The sequence below is a fragment of the Glycine soja genome, chromosome 7 (assembly GCF_004193775.1).
Source record: "Glycine soja cultivar W05 chromosome 7, ASM419377v2, whole genome shotgun sequence".
In the NCBI taxonomy this organism is placed as follows: Eukaryota; Viridiplantae; Streptophyta; class Magnoliopsida; order Fabales; family Fabaceae; genus Glycine; species Glycine soja.
Window position 1 is genome coordinate 34,623,414 of NC_041008.1, and position 19,702 is coordinate 34,643,115.

Sequence of the window (19,702 nt, forward strand, 5' to 3'; positions counted from 1 at the left end):
AGGAATAGATAAAAATACTACTCAAGTAGATCAGTTGCTGAATTTTGTTGTTATTGACATCCCCATTCTCTATACTCCACTGTTTCAAGCTGGATTTTAGGTTCCTCAATTTGTTTTTAAGCACAATACTCCCCCATCCAAGTTGTTGGTCACCACACCACACTTCTTTAACCAGTCTTTGATACTCTTTATTTTTAGGCCAACAGTCCATCACCCTAAATGGCTTCGGGCCCCAATCCACCAGCTTTGTTTTCAAAATAATTGGATAGTGATCAGAATAATCCCTGTGGAGTACTTGATGTGAAGAATCAGGCCATTTAAGTAGCCAATGTTCTAAAACCAAGCATCTATCGAGCCTACTCCTCACAGATCCATTTGGCCTACACCAAGTAAATCTGCTACCAAAGCTTTTAATTTCCTGAATTTCCATGTCTGATATCCAATCATTGAAACTAGAACTATCATATGTGCCCACACTCCTTTGAGATGAGCCTGTTCTTTCATCCTAGCTTCTAATGCTATTGAAATCCCCAAGGACATTAAGATCAGTGGAACGATTCAGTGGGCATAGTTTGGGCAGTTGATCCAGCAGCCAGGAAAAGGCAAACCATATCTCACAAACAACAAACATGCCCCATAGCCAGACTGCATCAGTATTTTGGTGTTTGATCCTCCATGCCAAGAACAGTGCCAAGACAACCAAACGAATAAAAATGATAAGACTGTACAAACAAACATAAAAGGAAGAAGGAAATTGTCAGATGATGTAGATTATTGATGTGGTGCACATTACTTTTTAAGTGCAGGACTAGTATACATGATATAATTGTAGGATAAACAAACAAGCAAGAACTAAAAAATGTGAAGAGAAAATCAGTTTTAAAAGTCTAACTGCAAAGACTAAAAATACATACACAATATAAAGAAAAAGGATCGGGTAAGTAAATAATTGATAAGCCTTACTTGTATTCTAAGTTGGTGTTGGAATGCTTGAAGAAAGGAATAGGACCAAGTCAATATTGATAAATTGCCATACTCATATGTAAGCTTATTAATCTATCAAATCTTAAATTGCAAACATATTAATATAAACTATTATCTATTTTGGGCATGAACATGGGAATACATGCTAATGCCATATTGTTATTCAGAATAATGGGGAACAACATTGTTTAAGTTGGTATAATTAGAAAAGAAACAAAACAAAAATGATATTTTAGAAAAGAAAAAAAAAAGCATTTAAGACTAAAGCTTTATACCGATATGGGCTCAAAACGGCAGCAGGTATCTTCAGTTTCTGAGTAAGTGGTCTCCATGGTTTGTTCATCAATTCAGTTGGCTGAACAAAATCATCCTCTTTTTCATTTCCAAAACCACCTTCCTTTGGCCATATAGCATTGCCATAGCCATAGGTTCCCTTTGTTCAAAGAGCCACCTATTATGATCAAAATCTCCAGTTTGGCTCCTCACCAGTGCTGACTTCGTTGACTTCATCATGGACAATCTCCTCTCCATTTTAGACATTCCACTTGGTGGAGGAAGTAGAAGGGGATGCCCATTATCTATAGCCACTTCATCTAGTTCTGTGTTCTGATATGGCTCCTTGCATCCTGGGCATATCCCACCTCCTGTTTTTACTGCATTTATATAACAATCTCTGCATATCTTAAAATGACACTCACATGGAAAAATATCAGCACAAAGTTCATCGCTCATCACCTTAGAATCACAACCAGGAATTGCACATGAAGATCCGTTTGCACCAGCCATCTGTGGATGAATCGTTCCACTGATCTTAATGTTCTGAAAGAGAAATTCTTCTTTCTGTAGATGTTCAATTTGACTGAAGCATTTTGTTCTTCAAATGGGAAAATTTTATCCCTCAAATCTTGCAGACAAGGATCTGACCTGTTCATTTCCAAAACAGTATAGAAGTCAGGCAAAATTCAGGAAAACTCCAGCTATAGGGGGAAAAATAAAGAAATAAAAATTTCAGCCATCACAAAGAAATAAGAACAGGAAAAAAGCAGAACTGATCACATCAATTTTTCCCCGTGGTGCATGCACAAAAGCATATAATAGTATGATAAAGTGATATGAGACCAGTTAACTGCAGCAGAGAGAATTATAGACTAATCTGTCGATCATTTCTGAAAGTAGAGTCATGTTCATTGAGACTACCTTAATTTATCAAGTGGAGAAAACCCCAAGTCTCTATTGCATATTGGACAATGCTTTAATTTCTCATCTATTAACTTCTTGTCTATGCATTCCCTGCAAATTGTTGTTAAACTTAAGATTTAGACTTGCAACTTGCATACAGATTCAGAAACATAAAGGTGGATGGAAAAGAAAAACAATGAACAATATTCATTACATGAAAAATAAAAAAACTGAAAGCAAGGGAATAATGGAGACCGAGGCCTAGTTTCTAGCACAATCATACACAAGTCATAGTCACTGAAATTAACATGACTAAGCATAATCACAAGTTCCCAGAAATGCAATAGTGAATATAGAAGAAAGTCAGCAAGTAATTTGAGTATAAGAGTCCAAACTAGATAGAGGGAAGGAAATGGATGCAGGACAAAATCAAATATATTATTTATAATGTCATTTAGCCTTTTTTATTTAATTTGCTAAACACTAAATTATGTTGCCATACTATTTTCAGATTCCATTAGGAGCGATTTTAGCCATTGTTGATCCTATGGTCATTGCTGTTTCGAAATTCAAACTGGTCCTGCGGTCATTGCTAGAAAGTCAATTGTGCTGAAGCCTCGAACTCAGGTATTTATATCTTTGATTCGAAAACTAATTTGAAATTGTTGTTGTATGCATTACTGGTATATTTGTAACTTATGCTATGCCTCTCTACATGACCTTTCTTTCATTGGACTAATATCTTCATGCCTATCTACATGACCTTTCTTTCATTGGACTGATATCTTTGAAGTATTTACTGTGATTTTAACTCTCAGAACTTGTTTATTGTTAGTGTTGAATGTTTTTGTATTTTTATCTACTGCCCTTCTCTATATATATGTTGTGACTGCCACTTCCCTTCTCTCTCTCTTGTATTATCTATATATATGTTTTTTTATTGAACTTTTGGTAGAGAAGATCTCATTACATGAAGCTCCCCACACCCAAGTATCCTTAAACCTATCGTTTAGGTTGATAGCAGTAGTCTAATCAATAAAAGCTGAAGCTATCCCCATCTCATTATCAAAAATGAGTATTTACCTTAAAAATAAAAATACAAATAGTGTGTGTACATGAGTAACGATAATATTAAATTTGAATAAATAGAATCTGATATTGTAATCTTTCCGATTTGAGGTGTTGGATCCTATAAAACTGGGAAATCAGTGTTAGGGACTTATTAGTAGAAATTGAACTCTTGTTCTTCTTTACCGATTCAACTACAGCTCAGCAGTGGTAGTACCAATGAGCCTGCATAATCTGCACTTTTTTTTGCCTTGGCTTCTATTCTCTCCTCACTTTGAATCAGGAGATATCCTTTCCATTCAAGGCAGCAAGCAGAAGTTTCAATGAAAGTCTCCTCTCCCACATAGCTACTACCTTCTCAACACTATTGGAATCACCATCATCTGAATAATTCCCTTTTTTCTTTCTCTTTCTCTCACACACCCCCATGACGTCAAAAGTTGTTATTTTCTCTTTATTCCTATCATCAGTCCCGACCATGTCTTAATATTTCTTTCTATCTTTCTTCTTTTTTTTAACCTTTTGGAAGATTTCGGTTTAACCTTCCCCTTCACGATTCTCTCTTTTCATTCCCTATTTTGCTTCGCAGCACAGTCATTAGAATAAGGAACACAATGGAAGACAGTATTATATGCAAACACACAGTGCATCGCAGCGTCACCAAGAAACTCATCTCCCCTAAAAAATCATCCCAAACCAATTCTTCAACACACACAGAAACACACACACACACACACACAACCACACACACAGAGAAACACACACACACCCACATCCACACACACACACACACACACACACAACCACACACACACACACAGAGAAACACACACACACACCCACACCCACATACACACACACACACACACAGAAACACACACACACAACCACACACACAGAAACACACACACACCCACATACACACGCACACACACACACACACACAGCCACACACACACACACACACACACACCCACACCCACATACACACACACACACACACACAGCCACACACCCTACAAAGGAACACCCCCCCAAAACCTTCAATTAATCTAATGTTTATCTAATTAAGCAACACCTCCTTAACGAATTTGTCCAAGTTCATGAATGAACAACCACTGGGTGTACTGGCTTCCTCTGCCTTCTTCTTCAACTCCACGATATTTTGTCTCATTTTGTTTTCTTTCTCTCCCGCCATCAAGTCATTCATCAGCTTCTCCACCTCTTCTCCTTTCACATTGGTATCAATTCCAATCCTAATTTCCCATTCATTGCAGATATATCTGCAGTTTGTTGGCCGATCTGCAAAGAATGGCCAACACAACATTGGTACTCCAGCACAAACACTTTCAGTGGTTGAGTTCCATCCACAATGAGTCAAGAATCCACCAAGGATGGTTCAGCACTTGCTCATGTGGACACCAACTTGCTATTAGGCTTCTATCTTTAGTTTCATTCACAAACTTAGATGACAAAATCACTAAACCTCCAATGACAAGGTCAGGCCTGATGATCCACAAAAAGGGTTTCTTGTTGTTGGCCGAACCCCAAGCAAACTCCAAGAGTTGTTCTGCTGACATAACTGTGATGCTGCCGAAACTCACATAAACAACGGATCCCGATTCCTTGGATTCTAGCTATTCAAGACACTTTGGATCTTCCTTCCAAAGATTGGAACCTAAAGATGCAAAGTTGTTTTGTGGACTTTGATTTAAAAGTAAAGGGAGAGGACCAATGGTATAAAGAAAAGGGAGCATAGAGGAGAGACCATTCATTGCATCTCTCTCAAGTTCATCAAAAGTATTAAACACAATAGCAGAGGCACTGGGAACTCTAGCCACTACTTCAATTAAATATTCTTGCATGAAATCATTTGGATCTATTGTCCTTATAAAGCTAGGCAAATCTTTCAGGCAGAAATTTAACCACCAGAAAATTTTACTCTAATTTCCTCATTTACAAGATAAATTTCCATAAAGCAATAGTGGATAGATTTCCATAATCTGTAATCACACAAAACAACATTGATCACTAGTTTGCTCTCAAATTTTACTAGCATGACAACTACGCACATCCTCATGATACACACAGACCCTCATGATACACACACACACACACACATATACCCAACTACAATAATAAAGCATAAGCACCCTTGAAACCCAGCATTTGAAATTAGTTACATAAATAACTATTGATGTCTATATTTTTCTGTAATTGAATTTTACCTTTTGTATGTTCTTGTATGTGATAAGTGTAATTTGCTATATAAACAATTGTTGTTCATGCTGAGTGAACCTTAGATTCCCGTTTGAGACTGAATGCAATGACTCTTGCGGATAGTTTGCATTAGTCATTGTATTTAGTCTTGAATTGTCCATTTGGATAGTTTGGGGAGACTGGTATTTTTATGTTAGATTCATTCGTGAAGGTTATTATTATTTTCATTAATTTGATTAAATTTCGGTTCAATGCATTTCAAGTTGTTCTTTGAGTGCATACATGATTTTCGAGAAATTCATTTCACCGATGACATGTCGTGTACTTGGAGACGAATGCGAAATGCTACCGAAATTTAGTCAAATTTTTGTAAATAATGGTAACCCTGATGATTAAAGCTAACATAAAAGACAGTTTTCCTAAATGGGATAGGGCCACACCTATAAATAAAAAAGTGAGATTTTCATGCATGGAATTGCTTAGATGGATCAAAGTTGGATGAATGAAAGTCGCATGAGCCCAGAATATGAGGATGGCGTCAAACAGTTCTTGCAATTTGCTTTAGAAAGAGGTTGACCGAATGAAGAAGGAAAATATTATTGTCCTTGCATCAACTATTTGAATGGAAGACGACAACTACTCGATGACATACGGGACCATCTATTGTGTGATGGGATTAAGAAGAATTACACGACGTGGGTATGGCATGGTGAAGTCACAGACATGTAGAGTGGGTCCCAATCTGAACCGTTTGATGTAGAAATGGGAGATCGGTTGAAGGACGTGATTCGTGACCTTGGACAAGAGTCTTTCCAGCAAGCACATGCCCCTATGTATGAAGGATTGCAGAGTGATTCAAAGAAGCCTTTGTATGCAGGATGCAAGAATTCCTTAACCCTGTTGTCTGCTGTGTTAAGTTTGGTTAATGTGAAGGCCAGGTATGGGTGGAGTGACAAAAGTTTCACCTCACTGCTTGAGGTAGTGCACAATCTGCTTCCAGAGGACAACACGTTGCCTAAAAGTTACTATAAGGCGAAAAAGATATTGTGTCCGATAGGTATGGAGTATCAGAAGATTAATGCTTGCCCCAATGATTGCATACTGTACAGGCATGAATTCCAAGAAATGTCGAAATGCCCTATCTGTGGGACTTCACGGTACAAAGTGAAGGATGAAAAGGAAAGCAGTTCTGATGAAAACTCCAAGAAGGGCCCCCCAGCGAAGGTTTTGTGGTATCTTCCAATCATTCCAAGGTTTAAGCGTCTTTTTTCTAATGAGGACGACGCAAAAGACCTTACATGGCATGCAAATGGAAGGATTTCTGATGGAATGGTCTGGGGAATTTTGGGAAAGAGCCAAGAAATCTTTGACTTGGACTAGCCAGTGATGGAATGAATCCATATGGCACCTTAAGCACTCAACACAGTTCATGGCCAGTTCTGCTAGTAATTTACAATTTGCCTCCTTGGTTGTGCATGAAGCGAAAATACATGATGTTATCTATGATGATATCGGGCCCAAGATAGTCAGGAAATGACATTGATGTTTATCTAAGTCCGTTGGTTGAAGATCTGAGAAAGTTGTGGGACGAGGGGGTTGTAGTGTTTGATGCATTTCGCAAGGAGACGTTCGAAATGCGTGCAATGCTTTTTTGTACCATTAATGACTTTCCAGCATATGGGAATCTCAACGGTTACAGTGTTAAGGGTCATCATGCATGCCCCATCTATGAAGAAAACATAAGTTACATACAACTTAAACATGGGAGAAAAACAGCCTACAGTAGGCATCACCACTTTCTAACACCCAATCATCCTTACAGACGACTGAAAAAAGCTTTTAATGGAAGTCAAGAGCATGATATTGCACTGATACCGTTGACTGGTGAGCAAGTATATCAGCGGGTTCAACACCTGAATATTGTATTAGGGAAGACCCAAAAGAAGGATAAAAGTCAGAGTTGCATATGGAAGAAGAGGTCCATTTTCTTTGATCTTCCGTACTGGTCTGATCTTGACGTTAGACATTGTATTGATGTTATGCATGTGGAGAATAATGTTTGCGACAGTGTGATTGGGACGCTCCTTAACATTCAAGGCAAGACGAAGGATGGCTTGAATACCTGTCAAGATCTAGCTAATATGGGTATACGATCATAGTTGCATCCAAGGTCTGATAGGAAGAAAATTTACTTGCCCCCAGCTTGCCATACTTTGTCCAAGAAGGAGAAGATAAGTTTTTGTCAGTTTCTTCGTCGGGTGAAGGTTCCACAAGGATACTCTTCAAATATTAAGAGCCTTGTGCACTTGAAGGAGCTTAAGTTTGTAGGGTTAAAGTCTCACGATTGTCACATGCTCATGCAACAATTGTTAGCTGTGGCTATACGAGACATCTTGCCAAACAAAGTCAGGTTAGCGATAACTCGCCTGTGCTTTTTCTTCCATGCTATATGTAGCAAAGTCATTGATCCTGTCAAGTTTGATGAGTTGGAAAATGAGGCCACAATTATACTGTACCAGTTGGAGATGTATTTTCCCCCTGCTTTCTTTGACATCATGATTCACTTGATTGTGCATTTGGTCAGAGAAATCAAATGTTGTGGTCCTGTTTATCTATGGTGGATGTACCCGGTTGAGCGATACATGAAGATCTTAAAAGGGTATACAAAGAATCTATATCATCCAGAAGCATCTATTGTTGAAAGGTACATTGTAGAAGAAGCCATTGAATTTTGTTTAGAATACTTAGAGAAGGCTAAACCTGTTGGCCTTCCTGAGTCTTGGCATGATGACAGAGTGGGTGGTAATGGTTCAAGAGGACTGCATGTGATCACTCCAAGTGTAGAACATTTGTTAAAAGCTCACTTGTATGTCTTGGACAATAGTAATGAAGTTTTGCGATACATGCTTAAGCATGAAGCTTTAGTCAAACAGAATAATCCAAAAATGTCAAAGAATTGGGTGTTGAAAAAGCATAACAAGACTTTCTGTGATTGGTTTAAAGATACAATCTTTGCAGATGAGAATGCTTTAGAAACATTAAGAAAGCTAGCAGATGGGCCTAAAAGAAATGTTATAACTTGACAAGGATACGACATAAACAAGTATTCATTTTACACAAAAGCACAAGATGACAAAAGTACAATGCATAACAGCGGGGTCACCCTAAGGGCTGAATCTCAACACTTTGCAAGTGTCAATGACGCCAATCCCTGTGTAGCTTCCATTCCTTACTTTGGGTTCATTGATGAAATTTGGGAGCTTAACTATGTGAAATTTGCGGTTTGTGTTTTCAAATGTAAATGGGTTGACAGCAACACCGGTGTGCGCACCGATGATATAGGATTTACACTGGTACACCTAAAGAAACTTGGTTACCACAATGACCCTTTCATCATGGCAGAACAGGCTAGACAAGTATTTACGTTCAAGACCCTTGTGATGAAAGGTGGTGCGTGGTTCTGTAAGGCAAAACAATTGGTGTTAATGTAGAATATAATGATTCATACATGGACACCTATGTTAGTCCTTTGACCGCTCAAATCACTCCTAACGTTGTCGGTGAAGAAGAAGCTGACGACGTTCATGCTAATCGTAATGATCATGATGAAGGAGAATTGATTAACATCGTCTAATGTAATTTTCTGTAGAGGCAGAGGTCACCAAAGCAAGTAAGTGACAGCTACATTTATTTCTGATTGAGGCATCAGTATTTTGTTTTAGATGGCATCCTTAGGACTTCATATAACTCATGTTTGTCGCCAGTTTCATCATCCACCACCCTTTTCTTCTCTGTCTTCTCACGTTTATTGTTGTTAAACCCATATTTATGCTTTCTTCCCTTCATGTCTTGTTTTATCACAACTTTAGCCGAATCTCCTATCTTCAGCACAGTTGAATCTTTTGTCTTATTCTCCAATGACACACTTTGATGGCCTGTACCTCTTTTTTTTTCATATGTTCTAGTGCTTCAGCTTCAGAATGCATAAAGCAATCTGAATTTTCCAGTGATCACCAAAGGCTTCTGCATTAGCATTAACACTCTCCACCCTCTTTGGTTTATGCTTCTGTGCTGCATTTCGTGCTTCCTCCTTATAAATCTCAGATTTATTAGAGGTTGCACTAGAACGATTAGCACCAATCTGTCCTTCTTCCTTGTTTACCAGCTCAATATCTTTCCTTTCAACTTTTGTTTTGTAAATTACAGTGTAGTTTACAAAAGCAAAGGTGAAACGAAAGATATTGAGCTGGTAGAGGAGGAAGAGGCACGAATTGGTGTTGATTCTTCTAGTGAGACCTCTAATAAATCTGAGAATTATAAGGAGGAAGCACGGAATGCAACATAGGAGCATAAACCAAACAGGGTCGAGAGTGTCAATGATGATGCAGAAGCCTTTGGTGATCATTGGAAAGTTTAGATTGCTCTATGCATTCTGAAGCTGAAGCACTAGAACATATGAAGAAAAGAGATACAGGCCATCAAAGTGTGTCATTGGAGAATAAGACAGGAGATTCAACTGTGCTGAAGATAGGAAATTTGGCTAAAGTTGTGATAAAACAAGACATGAAGGGAAGAAGGCATAAATATGGGTTTAACAACAATAAACGTGAGAAGGCAGAGAAGGTAAGAGTGGTGGATGATGAAACTGGCGACAAACATCAGCTGGATGAAGTCCTAAGGACGCCATGTACATGTGTATTTATGAAGATATAGTATTTATATTCCATCACGCATCCATTGACTGCTGATAAAATGTAATAGACTTTTTTTAATATGCTTGCCCCAAATCACAATTAAAAAGCACAACTAAATCACTTATATGTTGTTGTATGTTATTGTATAAAAGATCATGGGTTCTCCACCTGCCTCCCCTCCTCCTCCTCCTCCTCCTTCGGATGCATCGGCTTCACCGTTTTCCGTGAAGCGGACACGCAAAGCCTCACGTCTACGATTGTTGTCCACTAGACCGCCTGGTGTTGAGAGACCAGTGGTCCATGTTGATCCTGCTACCGGGAAGGCCGACGGTCCCCACAGGAAGAAATTAAGAACATATTTGGGGATTGTGGCGCGTGATAAGGTGGACGCCACCTATGAGAACTGGAAGGAGGTCCCTACTGCTTAGAAGGACCTGATTTGGGAGGATATTCTGGTATTTTTCTTTTCTTAATTGATTTTGTTTAATTAATAGCCAAAAAATACATTATTGTAACAAATAAACTTTATTTGATGTTGTCAGGCAGAATTTGATATCCCAGAGGCTTCTAACAATAGGACGAAAAGGAAGTTACTTCAGACCGTGGGGGACAGTTGGAGGCAATTTAAATCAGACCTCACGAGGAAATGGGCCCTTGCAGCCGATCAGGACGGTGTCAAGGACACTATCTGTGAGAAATACGACATCAACAAGGAAAAGTGGGCCCAGTTTTGCCAGACTCGCAGAGACCCTTCTTGGGAGGTATGTTCCTTTCCATTTAAGTTGTTTTTCAAATAACATGATGTTGTTATACTTCATTCTACCAATTTCAAACATTATTGTTTAATTTTTTCAGGATGAGCGCAAGAAGGCACAGGCCATCCAGAAGTAGAATACTACCCCCTCACGTTTTGTCTCGGGGGGGTTATGACTATTTGGAGCAGAAGCTCCTGGCTGAGAAGACGAAAAAGAAGCTGGAGGAAGCTGCACAGTCAAGAAGTGTTGATGGCATCATCGACCCTCCATCCCTGGTCAGACGTCACGTGAAGTGGAAGATGGCCCACACGAAGAAAACAGGGGACATGACAACTGAGGTCGCAAAGGAAATCGCTGAGAAGATTGTAAGTCATTTTCAACTAACCATTACAATTATATTTCAATATTTTGTGAATGCCATGTACCACTGTGTGTTTTCTGTGCAAGATTCCTTTGAGGAGCAGGCCACACAAGGATCCTTCGTCCCCCATGGATGTCAGGATGTTCTCGCTGCTGCTATTGGACGTCTAGAGCACCTTGGACGTGTCCGTGCTGCTGGAGCCGGTGTCACCATCAAGCAATACTTTGGATCGGCTCCACGGACGTCCCGCAGCTCTTCCTCCTTGCCTCCTGAAGAATTGCAGCAGCTGACCCAGCAAATCAGGGACCAGCTAGAGGAGTCCATCACAGAGAGAGTGACGCGGCAGATCATGACATCCTTCAGCCAAATGCAGTCCCAGCTTCAGTCACAGATGCAATCTTAGGGACTTGCAGTGCCTCCTGATCCCCTAGTTCGTCCCTCCGATCCTCAAGTGAGCATAAAGGGGAGTTGTGTTGATCCCTCAAGAAACGATCCTGAGACGGGTGACTCTGATAGGTGCGACTTGTACATAGAAGTAGATCCTGCCCGCCTGGTTGCCATGGGGAGAGTTTATGAGGAATCCACTGTTGTTCATAACACTCCTTTGTTGCCTGGCCAAGTAAAGGTGAGTGTGGAGGATGTTACAGATGCAGATGCTCCAGTTCCTGTACCCACTGATGAGGTTTCCTTAGTGGGGCTGACACTTCACACCTTCCTTGCTTGGCCGACACATCTGGTCAAGTCTTTATCACAGCAGGTACTTATTGTCCTTACTATATGTTTCTTCTTTTTAAATTAATTCATTAAGGGTGCCTCAAATTAGGCTATTTAACTTTGTTTCATGAACAGGTAGCTGTGTCTTCAACAAAACCAACTCTAAAGCCCGATCTGGAGGTCGATGATCCGCTTTATCTGATGACATTGACCATCCCAGAGCTTTTCTTGAGGCCTTATCAGGTTAGATGGGATGCCACTGTGTTCGAGGTCTTTAATCCAGATTTCGCCTTCTACATAAAGCATGAAGACCTCTCTGAAATCGCACACGGTGGTCAATGTCTCAGCATATTAGTGTTACATTTGTGGATTCTCTAAGTCATTTTATATTACTTTTAATTACCCAAGTTATTGCTTTCAATTCATAAATATTTAACTTTGACTTAACATAAACAGGCATCTCATTGAAACATGCATGCGAGCGGGGAATTCTGATATCTATAGATTCCTCGAGCCACAGTCAATTCAGAGGTCTGGGCAATCGCAGTTTGAGTCTGAAAGTTACATAAAGACTTGGATGTAGAGTTCAAAACGCGATGTTTATCTTGGAGCCTACCTAAATGGGTAAGTCACAAAATAACTGAATTTAATTAATGTTTACTAATGTACTAACCCATATTAATCTCCGCTACAGCGGACACTGGCAGGTGGTGGTCATCCTGCCCAAGAAACACCTAGTTGTCTGGTTTTGTTCATTGCATAACAGGCCAGACAACTACCTTAAGGGGATTATTAATAGGTTAGTGTTCTTTTCAATAGATTTGCATTGAAATACCTCAACGTACAACACCAGTTTTTAATTGTTACTCATCTGGAACAGTGCATTAAAAGGTCTTGATGATGCTCCACAACCTAAATCAAAGGCTCCTGCTAGGTGGATTGTCGCCAAGGTACGTCATTTACATAAAACTTCCACTTATATATATTTCTTTATGTGTCTGTACACTAGTTGTTTAATTAATATCCAAATTTCATTATGTATTTAGTGTAATAGACAAAAAGGAAGTACTGAGTGCGGCTACTATGTGATGCACTGGATGTCCACCATCATTTTAGGAACTTTTAGGAATAATTGGGAAGCGGTAAGTTTATTTCAAACAAAATCAATTTATTTATAATTTGTATTACATTATTAACTTATTATGATTTATTTCATCATGCAGTATTTTAACAATCCTAGACCATTGGAGCCAGAGAAATTAAAGGCATTGTGGATCCAGTAGGCACAGTTTTATCTCCGAGTTAGAGATCAGGCCTAGGATTTAGGGACATTATCTTTAGCTTTAGTTTACTTTGGTTTAACATTTTTGACATTTTCTATGTAATATGAACATTGAATTCATTTGATGATTGTTCTTTATGATAAATCAATTATTTGATGTTTATTATCATTAAAACTGCTTGAAAGCAGAATAAAATGTTTATTTGCTATGAATTGGACTTGAAATTGCATTTGACAGGTACAATTTTGGGTTTACTGTAAAAACAGAAAGTATATATAAAAAAATACTTGAAAACAACATCGGTTATTAACAAAAACCGATGTTAATATGGTAAACAACATCAGTTATTTACAAAAACCGATGTCGACATGAACCTTAACATCGGTCATACACAAAACCGATGTTAACTTTTGTACATTAACATCGGTTATTCATACATAACGGATGTTACCGTTTCTATATTAACATCGGTTATTTATACATAACCGATGTTAATGTACATAAGTTAACATCGGCTATCTATATTAAATTAACATCGGTTCTTCTAGAGAAACGATGTTAATATATAACATTAACATCGGTTTTACTACAAAACCAATGTCAACTTTCGTCATGCATACACTTTTTTTGCTGTAGTTCTTTGTGTTTAACATCGGTTATTTATAAAACCGATGTTATCATATTTATGTTAACATCGGTTTTTAAAAACCGATGTTAACAATGATACATTCAACATCGTCACTTTCAACATCGGTTTTAGAGCCGATGTAAAATCCCCTAAATAACCGATGTTGAAAGTGTAATTTCTAATAGTGTCTATTTTAAACTATAAATGCATATCATTTTTTTCAAATAAAAAACCTAAAGGTATTAATATGTGATTATTACTTCATTTAGCATTTGTAATTATTTGTAAGTGTATATGTTTGAGATGATTTCCTGTAAAAAAAAAAGTCAGATTATTTCAAAAGTTTTTAACCAAATAACACATTGTGGAATAGAAATGAAAAAGGATAAAATAAGAAACCTTGTTACTTTTTTATTAAAATAAAAAAAAATGATTTTTTTCTTGTTTTTACATAGAAACCTTAAAAAGTAGATAAAATGGAATAGAATGAGTAATCTCTTTTACTTCTTCCAATTATTTTCAATTATATTTTTTTATATTTTGTTTCTATTCATTTGTCATTTACAAAGTCTAAGATCACACGAATTACTCTTTTGTCAACTATAGTCTTTCTTTTTATTTAATCTATAATTATTGTATTTATTGTGGAGTGTAAATGAAAAAGGGTAAAGTAGAAAACCTACAACTATTTTATTAGTATAGAAAATTTCTTGTATTCTTTGGTTTCTACATAGAAATCTTAAAAGACATATAAAAGTAACAGATTGAGTAATATAAAGCAAGAAAGTTTTGGCACATTTTTTGTCACCCAAACAAGGGCATTTTAGACATTTCATTTTATTTATTTAGGATTTGTTTTATTTAATAAATGATATATTAATTATTGGGACATTTAATAGACAGTAAGCTATAAATGTCCATTTGTTATTAGCCCAAAAGACTCCCTAAATGGTTAGAGGGTAGGTGCAACTATGTTACATATTAAATTAAAGAAAGGATATAGTTGAACAAAACAATTAATGTAATCTTAGACTTTGTCAATATGGCATATAAATAGAAACAAAGATTTTAAAAAATGCAACAATTGAAAAAAATAGAGGAATTATAATTTATCATTTTTGATAAAACCACACTTCCTCAATAGGATTAGCCCAAGAGACTCCCTAAATGGTTAGAGAGTGTGACTATGTTATGAGATGAAACTCATGGGAGACCACTCATATTGTGTTGAAATTCCATACAATAGTGTCAACATTTGATGTTTGAGATTTTCAAGTTGTGTAGTGGTTATGTGTGTATATCAGTTATGATGATTGAGTATGATGAAAAATTTCATGGAGTAGAGTTATTTTTTCATTATTCATTATGATAATTGGTGATGAGAGTATATTGTTGATGGTAATTGCAAATTATGATATAATTATGTTGTTGATGCTAAGTTGAGGAGTTTTGATGCTAGTTGTGTTGTGTATATAAATTAAGATGGATGAGCTTTGATGATGTTTTTTATTGGTGCTTATTGATGAGAAATTAGAGATCTCTTTATATGAACTGAGTTTTGATATAAACTTATGAATTTGAATTGTATTATGAGCTTATGAACTAAGTTTTGTATAAATATTTTAGTTATTAATTATGTATAATATTTTTGAAGTACGCAAGGTCTAGTTTTCTCCATTTTTCATTAATAATTGGAGATTCATTTATCTACAATTGTATAGTTTGGTTTGGTAAGTTTACCTTTACATGTGATATATGTAGTGGTGACTATGATGATCCTAAACCCAACATATGAGGGAGCAGGTGGAGTTTAGGTGGATCTTCCTCTTGGAGACATTGTAGATAGAGTGGGCATGAGACTAAAGATGCGATCCCTTCGATCTCTTATTTTGTTTGGTTTATGTATAGAGGTGACCAACTTAGGTTTGTCTTTTTTATATTTTCAAGAATCTCATGTAATTAAAGATTTATCTTCTTTTAAGAAAGGTGTAGAGCCACGAGGCATTATATTTGTTTTAATTTTGTTTTATAAATATATGTTTTGTATTTTAAGATTTGAGTTACATTTGTTGGTTTTGGAAGCATGAAAAGTTCACAGTATTTTCATAAGTTAAAGAGTTTCGAAATTACATAAAACCAAACCTTAGCTTTGTTAGTTATGTAACAAAGGTGAATCTATTGGGTAAAAATTGTAACATCCAAAAAATTAGACTATAGAAATTAAAAAGTATTACTATTAGAAATAATAATAATAATAATATAAAAAATAATTAAATAAACTATTTAAATAATAGTATAGTAGAATTAAAAGGAAAAGTGAGAAAATGAGGAAAAGACTCATTTTCTACTAAAAATGGTAAAAGTCAACAAAAGTCAACCCTAGACTACTAGAGACAATAGAAAAAGATTGACTTTGTCAACTCATTAATGGAAATTTGATAAATATGATCAAAACTCTTTAAAATAGTTTAATTAATAAAAAGAAATAGTTAGAGTTATAATTAATAGTTTAAAGTGACTAAAGTATAGAATTAAGTATCATATGAAGCTTAATTAGGAAGTTTATGGATTCAATTAGAGCACCTAAGATAATTAGGCCTTAACCCAAGTGGGTTAAGACCCACTACATAAGGCAACACAACCCTAGGATGACTCAGGGGTGTGGCCGGTTTTGAGAGCAGAAGGGGCTAGGGTTTGCAAACTCTTTCTTGCTTTGGGAGGCTTGGTTGAGAGGATTTAAGGGGGTTTTGTGGAGAATAGAGGTAAGATCTCAAGAAAACCTTTTTTATTTCAATTTTTCTTTCATTTTATAAGTTTAAATTCTCATTCTCTTCTCCTAAAGATGTCTCACATGTGAATAGAATCGTTAGACAGAAGCAAGTGTTCCATTGCTCATCATATTTTCAATTTTTGGTGAAGAAGAAGAAGAAGAAGTTCTTTGATTCTTCTTGACTATTTAACAAGTATAGTAAAAACAAGTTCTTAGACTCTTTTTAGCTATTTAACCATACCCTTCCCAACCAACTAACATGTTGTTATCATTATTATGATAGGGTGGTCAATTTAAACCAAAGATATTTGACCTTTGTCATACCCTAATTTCATTGGGGGGTACTTGCGGTCGGTTCTCAAACCTTGTTTGCTCCCTTCGGAACCCTCAAAACAAGCATCGTTGCGTAATTTGTTAAGTTTTTCAACATTTCGGAAGTCAAAATAAGCATTGTTGCGTAATCCGCGACGTTTCAGAAGGAAAACATGTATCGTTGCATAATCCACAAAGTTCCGTAACGTTTCAGAAAAAAATCGATAAAAAACACAAAATGGGGTGTATTTAGTAAAAATGAGAGTGTAAATAGCAATCTGGACCACTTGGGCCTTCCTAAAGATTCCAAAAAGAGGGCGGTGGCTTCTGGTGGAAGCAACCCAGCTCACTTGGGCGAGCTGGGCGGCAACCACCTCCCTTTTTTCTCTTATAAATAGGGGAAGGAGGGTAGAAGGAACAGGTTCCACCTTTCTAGTATTGAGGAATCACTCGAAATTAGTGAGAAAAATTGTTTTCGTGAAAAAACTCCAAGCCGAGGCACTTCCATAACGCTTCCGAGATGTTTCCGTAAGCGATTTCGTGGAGATTCTTCACCGTTCTTCGGTCTTCAACCGGTAAGTTCCTGAAATCGAATCTTTCAATTCATTCTATGCACCCTTAGTGGTCTCTACTTGTTTTGTGTACTTTCACTTTCATTACATTTACTTTCCGTACCCTTTTTTAACGAGCTTTAATCAATCATTTAAGTCGTTATGTCGCCTAATAAATGATAAAATGAATTTCAACCGATCATTTGTGTTGTAATCTCGTTTAATCACTTTTAAAATAAAATCCAAACCGATCGTCCACGCAGTAACCTCGGTTAAACAAAAAAAAGGCAAAATAATAATAAAATAATCAAAATATCTTTGAAAAAATCAATCAAACGTTTTTTCTTTGAAAGTTTCCTTGAATAAATTGACTAATAACCAAAGTGAAACTAAGGCTAAAATCAACTCACAAATCAAGCTTCATCCGCAAAAGTCACTCAAAACCATTTTAAGGTCCAATGCCTTAAATGTTCATCTTTGCTTTTATCGGTTAACATAGGCCGTTCAAAAGCATAAAATCAACACATAACTTTATTGCTTTTGAAAGAACTACGTAGGTCTGATTTCCTCATCACAATTGAGGAATACGTAGGAGCGAGGGAAACACCCTTGTCAACCATAAAAAGATAAAAAATACAAAAAGGCCTATAAAAAGCTAGAAAACATAAAAAAGGAAAAATACATATTTTGAAGTCATATTCGCACACTTGGTTGAAGGCTGCCGTCCCTAGTGATGGACGCGTGGGGGGCTAATACCTTCCTCATGCGTAAAAACAACTCCCAAACCTTTCACGATTAATGTTCGTAGACCACACCTTTCCGATTTTTCCAACTTTTTCCTCGAATAAACATTGGTGGCGACTCCGCGCATTTTCCTTTCTTGGAAGACGCACCGATGAGTCTCGCGTCGCCCTCTCGCCGAAGGGTAGGTTGCGACAGTTGGCAACTCCACTGCGGACTGTTTTAAAGAGTTCGACCATTTTAATCTGTGTGCATTCTATATCATGACTCACTTTTTTGTTGGTTTCCCTTTATTTCTCATATGTTCTTGTATGCATATAACTCTTTGATGCTTTTTAGTGTAGTTGTTTATTTAATATATGCATTGATAAATATTTGTTCATTTGATGCACACACGACACCTACACTTTTTTTGTGCATAAACTATGAGTTGTTAAGGGCCCTATACCCGGGTCCATGGGAACATAAGGAGTGGAGGTGAATCTGTGGTCATGCTGAGTCTCCGACTCGCTTGATAACAGTGAACTCTCATCTAGAGTTTTTCTCTTTGATAACATATTGTTGCTGGTAGTCCCTACTATCACAATATGCTTGTCAAAGGGAATGATACCTCTAGAAACCATCAAGAGAGATATGACCACCTTGGGGAACGTTACTAAAAGCCTTTAACTCATCCAAGTTAGGTTCCCAGTAGGGCACGAAGCGAACACGCTACGTGTTTTTGTTTTTAACACTATCATACATATCCTCTAAATGTCATGTGCATCTCTACTGTATGTTCATTTGATGGTACTTCCATGCTTATGCGTCCCCCATTACGCCGCAAAAACCATGCACAATTTTGTCCGTGTCACGTCGTCACGTTTGCATTATATGTTGGTCCCATCATTTGTCACAAGAAGTCAGAAGGTCAGTATCACCTTCTTAAGTACATACGCGAGGCACTGTGCTACCCAAATGTTGTAATTAAGAAGAGGTAATCTTCCGAACTCTCGTGTTTGTAAAATGCATCTGTGCCATAAGCATTTCTTCATGCATTCATCCATTTCACCCATGGTAAATGTCAGAGTATTTATTCGCATAGGTTTTGTTCACTTTAGTAAAACATGGGATCAAGTCAGGCGCCTTTGCTTAAAAAGAGGTTCTATCAAGTCAAGATCAAGTGCCTAGGAGTCACCAGTCTGAAAGAGTTAGGACAGTTGATGGGTCAACTCCAGTGACAAGCCTTTCACAAAGCATATGGTAAGATCTGGGACCTAACTATGGCAGAGGTCTCCACGGAGGCCATTGCCTCCCTCACCTAGTATTATGACCAACACTTGAGGTGCTTCACCTTTGGGGACTTCCAGTTAACACCCATGGTAAAAGAGTTTGAAGAGATCCTAGGATGCCTTCTAGGAGGAAGGAAACCGTATCTTTTCTCAGGGTTCTATCCCTTCTTG

At 37.3% G+C, this 19,702-nt stretch overlaps 1 pseudogene; it reads right to left on the minus strand.

Annotated features, from left to right (window-relative positions):
• Positions 1–4,294: 4,294 nt before the first annotated feature.
• On the minus strand, positions 4,295–17,056 carry LOC114420616 (annotated as a pseudogene).
• Between the last annotated feature and the right edge of the window lie 2,646 nt (positions 17,057–19,702).